Below are 14,573 nucleotides of genomic sequence, written 5' to 3'. Positions count from 1 at the left end.
TGGGGGGTAGGTGTGCCCCCCAGAAAGTCCTGGCATGCCAGGCAATTGTCCAACCTCAGGGTGTTGACTCTGGGTTGGATGACCAGGTTCAGAGGTTAAACTCTGACCTGGTGGGGGGTAGGTGCGCCCCCCAGAAAGTCCTGGCGTGCCAGGCAATTGCCCAACCTCAGGGTGGTGACCCTGGGTTGGGGAACCAGGCTCAGAGGTTAAACTCTGACCTGGTGGGAGGTAGGTGTGCCTCCCAGAAAGTCCTGGTGCGCCAGGCAATTGTTCAACTTCAGGGTGGTGACTCTGAGTTGAATGGCCAAGTTCAGAGGTTAAACTCTGACCTGGTGGAGGGTCAGTGTGCCCTCCAGGAAGTCCTGGCGTGCCAGGCAATTGTTCAACTTCAGGGTGGTGACTCTGAGTTGAATGGTCAGGTGCAGAGGTTAAACTCTGACCTGGTGGGGGGTAGGTGTGCCTCCCAGGAAGTCCTGGTTTGCCAGGCAGTGATCCAGTCTGAGGGTACAGACCCTGGGCTGGAAGACCAGGTTCAGGGTATCCTCCCGGACCTGGAGGGAGGGGCTACTGATAACAGTGCCCCTACCATGTTGTCTTCTGAGGAGGCCACTCCTAGTTGGAGGGTGCTGGACCCCAGAAGGGAGGGCAGGGGGAGGGAAGCCTCACCCCGGGCCCTAGTCCAACCTGAAGGTACAGGCCCCAGGTTGGGGGGGCAGTTGCAGGTTGACAGCCCTGCACTGGTGGAGGAATGGTACAGGGTGACTTCTGTAAGCACCCTGACCATGTTGGACTCTGGAGGTACCGCTCCAGGAGGGAGGTACAAAGCCCCAGAGGGGAGGACCAGGTTCAGGCTGTCATCCCTGACCTGGTGGAAGGGAGAGTGGTTAAAGGGTGCCCAGCACCTGGGGCTACCGCCCCCCACTCTCCACAGCCACAGTGGTTGGAGAGCTTTGAGAGGCCTGGGGCCTGGCTCTCATCCCTGGCAGCTGTCAGTAATCACTGTGGCTTGCTGTCCGGGTGGACAGAGTTATCCCTGGGGAGGGGACAAGTGTCACACCCCAGGGGTAGAGTGGGCAACACCACTGTGTTGGTCATGGTGGTACTATCCTGCTCCTGGGATACATCTGTGAGCAAAGTAAGGTTAGGTGCTGCACAGATGGGATCCGCAGGTAAGGAGAAATGTTCCCCATGGGTTGGCTTAGTGGGCCCTGAGAGTATGGACAGAGTGATCCAATTGGAGTCAGGAAGGCGAAGAACTGGAGCATGCCCCTGCTGTTGTGGGCCTGGGTCCTTGTTCTGTCGCCTCAAACAGGGAAGTACATCAGGATAGTGATTGTTCTCCCCTGGCTTTAGGCTGGTAGGGGGTCATGTTGGACCTGGCTTTTTGACGGGGACATCCCCAAACTTTTTGCCTCCTTCCTCCTATTTTTTCTGACCTGTTGTTGTTGGCTTTTGACCTCTGGGCACTTTACCACTGCTAACCAGTGCTAAAGTGCATATGCTCTCCGGGTAAATTGTACTACTGATTGGTTTATCCATGATTGACTATTTAATTTACTTGTAAGTCCCTGGTAGAGTGCACTACATGTGCCTAGGGCAGGTAGATTAAATGCTACTAGTGGGCCTGCAGCACTGGTTGTGCCACCCACCTCAGTAGCCCCTTAAACCTGTCTCAGGCCTGCCATTGCAAGGCCTGTGTGTGCAGTTTCACTGCCACTTCGACTTGGCATTTAAAAGTACTTGCCAAGCCTAGAACTCCCCTTTTACTACATATAAGTCATCCCTAATGTGTGCCCTAGGTAACCCCTAGAGCAGGGTGCTGTGTAGGTAAAAGGCAGGACATGTACCTGTGTAGTTATATGTCCTGGTAGTGTGAAACTCCTAAATTTGTTTTTACACTACTGTGAGGCCTGCTCCTTTCATAGGCTAACATTGGGGCTGCCCTCATACACTGTTGAAGTGGCAACTGCTGATCTGAAAGGAGCAGGAAGGTCATATTTAGTATGGCCAGAATGGTAATACAAAATCCTGCTGACTGGTGAAGTCGGATTTAAAATTACTATTCTAGAAATGCCACTTTTAGAAAGTGAGCATTTCTTTGCACTAAAAACTTGTTGTGCCCTTCAATCCACATCTGGCTAGGTTTAGTTGACAGCTCCTTGTGCATTAACTCAGACACACCCCAAACACAGGGTACTCAGCCTCACTTGCATACATCTGCATTTTGAATGGGTCTTCCTGGGCTGGGAGGGTGGAGGGCCTGCCCTCACACAAAGGACTGCCACACCCCCTACTGGGACTCTGGCAGACAGGATTGAGCTGAAAGGGAACTTGGTGCATTTCTTAGAGACTCTTTGAAGTCACCCCCACTTCAAAGGCACAACTTAGTATAAAACAGGGCCTCTGCCCTACCTCATCAGACACTTGCTGGAGAAGAAACCTGAACCAGAAACTACATCCTGCCAAGAAGAACTGCCTGGCTGCTTAAAGGACTCACCTGTCTGCTTTCTACAAAGGACTGCTGTCTTGCTGTTGCCCTGCTGCCTTGCTGAACTCTTGTCTGGCTGTGAAAGTGCTCTCCAAGGGCTTGGATAGAGCTTGCCTCCTGTTCCTTGAAGTCTCAGGACCAAAAAGACTTCTTCCTTTCACTTGGACGCTCCGTGCGCCGAAAATTTCGACGCACAGCTTGTTTCGCGGCGAGAAAAACGCCGCACACCGACGCTGATCGACGCGACGCCCTCGGGACGATCGAGACTTCGACGCACAACCTCGCAAGGACAAAGCCGCCCGACTTTCCAGGAGAAATCGACGCGACGCCTACCGTGAGCGCGAAACTTTGACGCACGGCCTCGCAAGGACAACGCCGCCCGACTTCCAAGGAGAAATCGACGCGACGCCTGCCGTGAGACCAAAATTTCGACGCACGGCCTCGCAAGGACAACGCTGCCCAACTTCCAAGGAGAAATCGACGCGACGCCTACCGTGAGATCGAAACTTCGACGCGCAGCCCCGCAGAACGACGCGCAGCCGGAAAATAAGAAGGAGAATCCACGCACAGACCCGGGACATCTGGTAATCCCCGCGATCCACAAAAAGAGACTGTCTGCGCGCCGGAAAACGACGCCCGACTTCCCCGCGTGGAAAAGAATGACGCAAGTCTGTGTGTGCTGAGGAGAAATCGACGCACACACCCCTTTTTCCACGCATCTCTTCTCCTGTGGCCCTCTGAGGAGATTTCCCACCAGAAACCAGGTACTCTGTGCTTGAAAGACACTTTATTGCTTTTTAAAGACTTAAAGACACTTAATATCACTTTTCAGTGATATCTTTACAAATTCGTATTGCAACTTTGATCGTTTTGACCTACAATTACCCAGATAAATATTCTATATTTTTCTATACACTGTGTGGTGTATTTTTGTGGTGTTATACTATGGTGTTGTATGATTTATTGCACAAATGCTTTACACATTGCCTTCTAAGTTAAGCCTGACTGCTCGTGCCAAGCTACCGGAGGGTGAGCACAGGCTGATTTTGGATTGTGTGTGACTTACCCTGACTAGAGTGAGGGTTCTTGCTTGGACAGAGGGCAACCTGACTGCCAACCAAAAACCCCATTTCTAACACCCACGAATCCACGTGGCGGTCTTTCAACCACGGTATTCCATTGGTGGTACACACCGCCACACTCAAAATACACACACATTTACAAAACACTACCACATTGGACAATTTGAAATACACCCACCTGATACACATACACACACCACTCCCACACACCCAATACAATATAAAACACACACCCACATTACCCATAAACCCTTACTACCAAAAATGTTGAAGTAGGCCAGAGAGACAGTAAAGCAAAGACAACACCAGCATACAGAGGCACACAACACCATCACACATACACACCCACGCACAAAACAACACACACCCCTAAACATCACCCCACACATCACAACACACACCAACTCACACATCACCCACACCACCCCATGGCACCGAAAAAACACCCCAGGTTTTCTGAGGAGGAGCTCAGGGTCATGGTGGAGGAAATCATCCGGGTAGAGCCATATCTATTCGGATCACAGGTGCAGCACACCACCATAGCTAGGAAGATAGAGCTATGGCGCAGATTCGTGGACAGGGTCAACGCAGTGGGACAGCACCCAAGAACACGGGATGGCATCAGGAAGAGGTGGAACGACCTACGGGTGAAGGTGCATTCTGTGGTCTCAAGACACCATATTGCGGTTCAGAGGACTGGCAGCGGACCCCCACCTCCTCCCCCACAAGTAACAACATGGGAGGAGCAGGTCTTGGCTATACTGCATCCTGAGGGCCTCGCAGGAGTAGCTGGAGGAATGGACTCTGGTAAGTCAAATCTTTCACTACTTCATCCCCCACCCTACCTGCATGCTATCACATACCCCCACCTTCGCCCTCACCCTCATCACTCCAGCTCCTCACATATGTCCCACTATCACAAACCACACATTCCAACACCAAGCCCTGCATGCAACAACAAAGCATGGACACCCATCACCAATGCAAGTCCACTACACATACCCACACAGACCCCTAAACAATAATCACACAAGGTCCTACACAGGAATGGAAGCCCTGGGGTACAGCGTCACCCACCCATTGCACACCATGACACACACAGATGCAATAATCATGCCTTTACAACCCTGCAGGGCCCCCACCCAATGTCACTGGACAGGAGGTTCCGGACATGTCCACTCCACCCACAGAAGAGGCCCATAGTAATGACAGCAGCTCTGTCCAACTGGATCTAGCTGACCAGCCCGGCCCATCTGGGACCTCGGGACAGTTGGTTCCCCTCACACAGTCACAGGCCACCACAGAGCCTCTCCCCTCAGGAAACACCATCACAGCGCCCACCCAGCTGGCCCATACCTCTGTCCCCAGGACACGTCAAGCAGCAGTGTGTCTACCACTACAGGGAACCAAGGCTAACCCACCACCCAAAGAACAGCAGGGACCTGGGGGCAGTGGTAGTGGGCACACGGTTCAGGGGACAGAGGCCCAGGAAAACTGGGGAACTGGGAGGGCTGTTGTGCGACAGGGGGAGGACAGGCCCAGGGAACCCACTCTCCATGAGGCCCTCGCCAACATCATGGGAGCCTACCACAATTCCCAGGAGACAATGGCAACGGTACTGGCCAAGTTTTAGGAGACCCAGTGGCTGCAGAAGGAACAGTATTTGGGGTTCAGGGAGGAACTCAAGTCCATCAATACCACCCTGGACACCATTGTAGGGGTGCTGAAGGACCTCGTGAACAACAGGAGGGACATTGTGGCACAACAAGGGACCCCTGACACCAGGCTGGACGATGAACTGCCCACCACCTCCGCCGGCGCTAGTGGACAGGAGGCACCGCCACAGGACCACCACACCAGAACCCCACCCCCTGCAGATGGAGAACCACCCCGCAAGCGGTCCCTGAGATCCAGGACAAAGACAGAGGACAATGCCAAGACCCCCGGCAAGAAATGAGACCACCCTGATTGTCATCCTTCTGTTCCACTTTGTCACCCTGTCCATCCTTAAAATGCCCTGGCTCCACTTCCTATGCCCCTTTGGACAATGCACCTGTGAGACTAATAGACTGGACTCTGCCATGGACATTCCTCCACCATCACCCCTGACCATTTTACAACCCCCTCTGCTATTTAGCACTTAAATAAACACCCTTAAATCACAAAACAATCTGGAGTCAGTCTGTGCTTTCACAATTGTGTATTTGCAATAACTGAGGGAAATAGCAATGTCCGTTGTATTGTCAACATACCCATGTCACACAGCTCTAGTCCATGAGGTAACATAGCAGAGGTCACACAGTGGGACCCACATCTGTGAAATGGAAAAGCAAAGTGACAAATCAGGGTCCATACACTGGGTGAAAGTGACAGACAGATGAGAGGTAGAACAATTTTATGAGTTGTAGGAGGCAGTCACGTCTTCTTACCTGTGTCTCACTGGATGTATTGATGGATCACAGTGTTTCTGTTGTCTATGTCCTCTTCTTCTGCCTCCTCTTCTTAACTGTCCACAGGCTCCACAGCTGCCACAACATCTCTTTCAGGACCATCCTCCTGCAGAAAAGGCACCTGTCATCGCAAATCCAAGTTGTGCAGCATACAGCACGCCACGATGATCTGGCATACCTTCTTTGGTGAGTGGTATGGGGACCCACCTGTCATATAGAGGCACCTGAACCTGGCCTTCAGGAGGGCGAAGGTCCTCTCTATAACCCTCCGAGTTCACCCATGTGCCTCATTGTAGCGTTCCTCTGCCCTTGTCCTGGTATTCCTCACTGGGGTCAGTAGCCATGACAGGTTGGGGTAGCCAGATGTCGAGGGACAACTGTTAGACACACACTAACCCTTAGGGACAACCCCAGACCCAGGCAACTATCCACACTGTATAGGGTCCATGTCCATGTCCTCACCTACTAGCCACACACGGTGCCTCTGGAGTTGCCCCATCACATAAGGGGTGCTGCTATTCCTCAGAATGTAAGCATCATGCACTGAGCCAGGAAACTTGGCGTTCCCATGGGAGATGTACTGTTCGGCCAAACACACCATCTGCACATTCATTGAATGGTAACTCTTCCGGTTTCTGTACACCTGTTCATTCCTGCGGGGGGACCAAGGCCACACGTGTCCCATCAATGGCACCTATGATGTTGGGGATATGTCCCAGGGCATAGATGTCACCTTTCACTGTAGGCAAATCCTCCACCTGCGGAAAAACGATGTAGCTGCACATGTGTTTCAGCAGGGCAGACAACACTCTGGACAACACATTAGAGAACATTGGCTGGGACATGCCTGATGCAATTGCCACTGTTGTTTGAAAGGACCCACTTGCCAGGAAATGGAGTACTGACAGGACTTGCACTAGAGGGGGATTCCTGTGGGATGGCGGATAGCTGACATCAGGTTTGGCTCCAACTGGGCACCCAGTTCCTGGATTGTGGCACGATCAAGTCTGTAGGTGACTATTACGTGTCGCTCTTCCATTGTCGGCAGGTCCACCAGCGGTCTGTACACCGGAGGATGCCGCCATCTCCTCACCTGCCCCAGCGGACGTGCTCTATGGATGAGAACAGCGATCAGAGGGTCAGCCAACACTGAGGTACGAAATAAACAACTTTATTGCACACATTTGTCAATCCGCTATGTGCCTATCTTAGTGTGTATGCAAGACCTAGATATGTGTGACGCATTTAAAATTAATTCCATGTGGCCCCCTGAGAAATGGCGGCTGCCTGACCTGTAATGTGGGACAAGGGGATATGAGGTAACTGCGCTGGCGTAGTACACCGTTGCGGAAGACGGTCGAAGACCGTGGCGCAATCCTGTATTGGTTAACATTGGACCCTATGGGTCCCAGGAGCCAATGACGATATACGCCGGCGGTGACAGTACGCACCGCTGCGGACGTGACCACCATTTTCTCTCTGTTCACTCACTTGATACCTGATCTTCGACAGGAGAGGACCTACACTGCAAGTGCTGCTGTGACCTCAGTCTGGAAGCAACAATGGCTCAAGTGTCTGGGGAAAGGACCCCTGCCTTCATTGCGGAGGAGTTAGAGAACCTAGTGGATGGGGTCCTCCCCCAGTACATGCTACTCTACGGTCCTCCAGACAAACAGGTGAGTACACTGTGAGCATGCTGTATGGGCAATGCCTGTTTGGAGTGGTGTGGATGGGAGATGGGGTGGAGGGTAATGAGACGTGCATGAAACGACGGTGAGTCGATGTGCGTCAGGGCAAGGGTGGGAACGTGGGCCAATGACTGTGATGGTCCAGATGGTTATAGTTTTTCCTTTTCCCCTGCACTATTCCTATAGGTCAGCGCCCACCAGAAGAAGGATATTTGGCGTGCCATTGCCAAGGACGTCCAGGCCCTGGGGGTCCACCACAGACAGAGCACCCACTGCCGGAAAAGATGGGAGGACATTCGCCGCTGGAGCAAGAAGACGGTGGAGGCCCAGCTGGTGATGCCCTCCCAACGTGGGAGGGGTGCCCGTCGCACCATGACCCCCCTGATGTTCCGGATCCTGGCGGTGGCGTATGAAGTGTTGGATGGGCGCTTGAGGGCATCACAGCAGCCACAAGGGGGTGAGTACACGCACATCCATCTGATTCAGCGCGCATTGGAGGTGTCTGGGTGGGGGAGGTGGGCTGTGGGTTCCCCTAGGCTAGGGCGAGCCTTGTAGGCAAGGACCCTTTGTGAGGCAGGCTCAGTGGCACCCCATCCCTACCAGTGGTAAGAGGCATCTATGACTTGCATGTGTGCAGCAATCAGGCATAGGCCTTGTACCCCATGTCCCTGTGATCAATTAGGGATCTCAAAGTGCATGGCGTAGTGAAGAGGGCAGCTGTGTCTGTAGTGTCGGCCAACGGTAGCGGTATTGCATGCACTGAACATGTCTTTCTACTTCCCCCCCTCTTTGTGCTCTCCCTGTTCTTGTGTGCATTCGCATCATCAGGCGGAGGAGCTGTGCCACCGGAGCAGGAGGGAGCTGCATCCCACATGGCCCTGGAGGGCGAGACTACGGACTCAGAATTCACCAGTGGGACGGAGGGTGAGGGGAGCTCCACGGCGGGGAAAGGAGCTGAGACCAGCAACACAGACTCCTCCTCTGATGGGAGCTCCCTTGCGGTGGCGGGCCCCTCTGTGCCCACCGCATCTACAAGAACCGCCACCAGCCCTCCGACAAGCACCGCCCTCCCAGCAGCCCCTCCGCGTGTGCCCCGTGGCGCTCACTCAGGAGGGTGGGCATCTCCTTCACCCCAGGCACCTCAGCCCGTGCCCCAGTCAGCCCTGCTGCCCTCAGTGAGGAGGCCATTGACCTCCTCAGATCCCTCACTGTTGGGCAGTCTACCATTCTGAATGCCATCCAGGGTGTAGAGAGGCAGCTGCAACAGACAAATGCATACCTGGAGGGCATTCATTCTGGCAAGGCAGCCCAACAGAGAGCATTTCAGACTCTGGCCTCCGCACTGATGGCAGCCATTGTCCCTGTGTCCAACCTCCCCCCTCCAACTTTCTCCCCCCAGACCCAATCCCCAGTACCTCAGCCTATCCCAAGCACACCATCAGACCAGCATGCACACACCTCAACACACAAGGGTAGCTCTGGCAAACCTAAGCACCACACATCCCACAGGCATTCACAAAAGCATCATACCCATGCACACATACCAACATCCACTGCCTCCACTGTGTCCCCCTCCTCCACGTCTCCCTCCTCCCTCCCTCTCACGTCTCCACTCACACCTGCATGCACTACGTCCATCACCAGCACGCCCATCACCACACACAGCTCACGTGCACTCACCACCCCCACTACCATTCACACATCCCCTGTGTCCTCTCCCAGTGTGTCTGTGAGCCCTCCTCCCAAACTACACAAACGCAGTCACACACCCACCCAACAGCCATCCACCTCACAAAAGCCTCCAGCCCATACACCTTCACCCAAAGTCAGCAAACGAACACCTCCTACAACAACTACCTCTTCCTCCACTCCCAAACCCCCTCCATCTACCCATCCCAGTGTGTCTAAAAACCGTTTCCTGTCAAACCTTGACCTCTTCCCTTTAAATCCCTCACCCCTTCCGTCCCCTAGGGCCCGACTTTCCAGGTCCCAACCCAGCACCTCAGCCACCACATCACCGGGAACAGTGGTGCCAGCTGTAACCGGCTTCTGGAGTGCACCAAGCAGCAGGGCAGCCAGTGTCCCAAGGAGCGAGGCCAAGGACATTCCCCCACCTCCAAAACAAAAGAATTTGCCCACAGCCCGGAGGGAGAAGGCCAAAACACCCGCCACCAAGGGCTCAGCCAGGACAACAGTTGGGAGTGGCAAGACAGCTGCGCCACCATCCAAGGTGAGGAAGGGCCAGAGAAAGAAAGGGAAGTCGCAGCCAACCTGCACGGCAGACAAGACCGGCACCGCCACATGCACCACCGCTCAGGACACCGCCGCCAGCAGCACGCTCAGTGAGCCCCCCCACCAACACCGCTACTCAGGACACCGCCGCCAGCAGCATGCTCAGTGAGCCCCCCACCAGCACCGCCTCTCAGGACACCACCGCCAGCACCAAGCTCAGTGTGCCCCCGACCAGCACCGCCGCTCAGGACACCGCCTCCAGCAGCACGCTCAGTGAGCCCCCTACCAGCACCGCTGCCCAATGAGCGCTGCAAGCACCGCCGCTACTGAACCTGCAACCAGCACCACCAGCGGCCACGCCACATCCTGTGTCAGTGGCACCACCGCAGACATGGCTGCCATTCCCAGTGGTCAGTCGTACGAGGCTGGTGGTCAGTTCCAGGGGCCTGGATAGCTTCCATGTTGCCCCACCGTCAGTGGAGTGTCAGATCCACTACCTCTGTCCTTGGCAGGATGAAGCACTCTAGGCACAAAGCCCTCTCCAGAACCAGTGGAGTATCACATCCACTATCTCTGTCCTTGGCAGGATGAAGCACTCTGGGCACAAAGCCCCCTCCAGAACCAGTGGAGTATCACGTCCACTACCTCTGTCCTTGGCAGGATGAAGCACTCTGGGCACAATACCCCCTCCAGAACCAGTGGACAAAGCCCCCTCCAGAACCAGTGGAGAAAGGCATCCACTACCTCAGTCCTTGGCAGGATGAAGCACTCTGGGCACAGAGCCCCCTCCAGAACCAGTGGAGTATCACATCCACTACCTCTGTCTGTCCTTGGCAGGATGAAGCACTCTGGGCACAAAGCCCCCTCCAGAACCAGTGGAGTATCACATCCACTACCTCTGTCCTTGGCAGAATGAAGCACTCTGGGCACAAAGCCCCCTCCAGAACCAGTGGAAAAAGGCATCCACTACCTCAGTCCTTGGCAGGATGAAGCACTCTGGGCACAAAGCCCCCTCCAGAACCAGTGGAGAAAGGCATCCACTACCTCTGTCCTTGGCAGGATGAAGCACTTTGGGCACAAAACCCCCTCCAGAACCAGTGGAGACTGTTATCCACTTGAGAAACTGTGGCTTTGCACTCCCCAGGATAAAGCAGTGGCCAAACCACCCACTGGAGAGACTTGAGAGACTGAGGCTTTGCACTCCCCAGGATAAAGCAGTGGGCAACCCACCCACTGGAGAGACTTGAGAGACTGTGGCTTTGCACTCCCCAGGATAAAGCAGTGGGCAATCCACCCACTGGAGAGACTTGAGAGACTGTGGCTTTGCACTCCCCAGGATAAAGCAGTGGGCAACCCACCCACTGTAGAGACTTGAGAGACTGTGGCTTTGCACTCCCCAGGATTGAACAGTGGGCAACCCACCCACTGTAGAGACTTGAGAGACTGTGGCTTTGCACTCCCCAGGATTGAACAGTGGGCAAACCACCCACTGTAGAGCATGGAGCCCCCTCGTGGATCTGGCGTCGTGCACTCATCCGGCTGAGGTGCCCCCTTTCCCTTCCCCCTGAGATGCCTGTTTTATTTCGATCTGATGCCCCTGCAGTGTTCTCTCTGTTTGGATCGGGTATTGAGTGTGGGCCTCGCCCATGCATTTTGGGCCCAGTGGTCCACGGACTATGTAGGTGCAGTACATGGACTTGAATTCTTGGTGTACATATTTGTTAATAGTGTATATATATTTTTGAGTAATGGATTTTTCCTGATTACAATCGTTCAACTCATTTCCTTTTGTCCTTGCGTTCTTCCAGGTGGGATTGGGGGGCAAATGTAATGTTTCAGCATGTATCTGTGTGTGTGTTGTTGTGTGTGAAGGTGGGGGTGGGGGTGTTGCGTGTGTGTGTCGCACTCTTTTCCCTCCCCTCTCCCCTGTGTCGTAGGTGCAGTACTCACGGTGGTCGTCGCCGCCGTCGGTCGTGCTCCTGGTAGAGGAGCAGGAAGACAATTGCAGGGACAATTTGGAGTTCCGGCTCCATGGCGTCCTGGTTCCTCGTGGAGTGTGTAGAGGTGAGTGTTTTCCCTTCCAAGTTCTGTTTCCGCCGCGTTGAATCCGCCCCGGAAAAGGTGGCGGATTGGCCTCTCATAATGGTGTGGGCGGTACATTGTCTTCCGCCTGTCTGTTGGCGGTGACTTCCATGCTGTTTGTTTGTACCGCCGTGGCGGTCAGAGTGTTAAAGTGGTTGTCTATGTTGGCGGTTTCCGCCATGGTCATAATTCCCTTTTTTTACCGCGGCCTGTTGGTGGTCTTACCGCCGCTTTAACACCGACCGCCAGGGTTGTAATGAGGGCCTATGTGTCATATGCTTGGGGATCAGGGCCTTGGCATGGGTGAACAGTGTCAATTTAGTATTTGCATTTATGTTCCATCCTGCACCCAAATCCCAATTGACCTGTCACATTGCCAGCTATACCAAAGCTACTTCGCTAGGAATTTGCCATCCATTGCACCCACCACTCAAGGTTACTATGGTTCCCAATGAGTATTTACGTTTGGATGTATGTTTTCAATCTGTCATACTTTGAGACCAGATTTGGTATTGAGGACACTGTGGTATGTCTGCCTGCAGCCTGATGTTCATGTGAACCCTGATAAGAAGAGTGATGGTATAATCTCATGTAGTATAGTATACATAACTCACACCTATCATTCTTAGGTGCAGTTTTGCATCAAAAAGTATAAATATGGGCCTGAGTGTTTTCTTTCTAGTGTGGAAGTGCTGTGTGACTACAGTGGTAATGCATGATCTTTGCATGTTTCCTAGATAGGCCTTTGCTGTTCATCCACAGCTACCTCTAGAGAGCCTGGCTTCTAGACACTGCCTACACTACACTAATAAGGGATACCTGGTATAAGGTTTAAGTACCTTAGGTACCCATCACACACCAGGCCAGCTTCCTGCACCTGTGCTCTGGTGAGGGCAAAGATATGCCCAGGAATGCCCAGCATTGCTGCATGGACCTCTAATTCCGCTTCAGCCCAATCTGAAGCCTCCAAGTCATTACCTAGCAGACATTCCAAAAGTAGATCAGAGGACACTACAACCTTTTTAGGGCCAATACCCCCCATCTGAAAACAATAACTGCCATGTGGTATCACAAAGTGTTACTGTGAGCATCAGTCACTGGGTATGTGTGACCAAGTAGGTGCTGTTCAGGGGACACCAGTTTTTCATTCGCTATAGTGACACTGGCACCTGTGTCCCTGTAGGGCTCAGCCTGAACTCCAATTATTAGGGGATGCTGCCTGTACTTAACCATATTAAGGGGACAGGCAGCTAGGGTGGCAAGGTCAAGGCTCCTATCAGAAACCAACTGTCACAAGGTCCTTTCCTCGGGATCTGCACGTCGCTGGACAAAAGACCCACCTCCCGGCGTCACCAACTTAGAAAACTATTATAGCAAAGAGTTATGGTGAAGCCAGTCGGGGGAAGAGAATTAGGGAAGGGAACAGAAGGGAGAGAGATCTGAAAAGTAAAGGTTAGAACAATATGCATTTACTCATTCACAGAAACGTAAATCATTTATAGACTCCTGACTAAATATGTCTCCGAGATATCAGGTGGAGACCTCTTCTGAAATGAGGGCGAAGCCCCTTCTTTGAAACATGGAACAAAAGTAAAACACAACCTCAGAATCAAGAGATGGCAAAAACTTTGAACTATGATTATACACAGAATATCAATCCTGTAACATTTATGTATTCACAACATAAACCTTTGATCATGACTTAGAAAACTCAAAGACTTAAATATGCTTTTCATATCTTAAGCTATTTAAAGAACAATGAAATACTTTCACATTCATAATAATAAATGCCAAAATGTTTTTACTCATTGAACCTAAAGCGTCTCACTTAATAACACCAGGAAGCGCTTTTACTCAAGTAGTCTAAATCACTTAGATTATTGTGCCAAGAACCTTTTCCTCCTGTGAATTGAAGCGCTTTATATCTGAGAACTGAAGCGCCGTAATTATCATGCCAAGAGTGCTTTACATCTGAGAACTGAAGCGCTTGAATTATCATGCCAAGATCGCTTTACATCTGAGAACTGAAGTGCTTGAATAATCATGCCAAGAACGCTTTACATCTGAGAAGTGAAGCGCCTGAATTATCATGCCAAGAGCGCTTTACATCTGAGAACTGAAGCGCTTTGAATTACTGTGCCAAAAGATTGCTTTACATCTGTGAACGGAAACACCTTGAATTACTGTGCACAAAAAAAACGTTATCTCTGTGAACTGAAACACTTTGAATTACTAAGCCAAAAGAGCACTTTACATCTGTGAACAGTAACACCTTGAATTACTTGTGCCCAAAGCGCGTTACCTCCGTGAACTGAAACACTTTGAATTACGAAGCCAAAAGAGCACTTTACACCTGTGAACGGAAACACCTTGAATTACTTGCGCACAAAGCGCGTTATCTCTGTGAACTGAAACACCTTGAATTACTGAGCCCAAAGAGCGCTTTACATCTGTGAACAGAAACACCTTGAATTACTGTGCACAAAAGCGTGTTATATCAGTAAATTGAAACCCTTTGAATTACTGTGCCAAAAGAGCGCTTTACATCTGA

Source organism: Pleurodeles waltl, chromosome 5 (assembly GCF_031143425.1).
Source record: "Pleurodeles waltl isolate 20211129_DDA chromosome 5, aPleWal1.hap1.20221129, whole genome shotgun sequence".
Lineage (NCBI taxonomy): Eukaryota > Metazoa > Chordata > Amphibia > Caudata > Salamandridae > Pleurodeles > Pleurodeles waltl.
Note: the sequence above shows the minus strand (reverse complement) of the source record.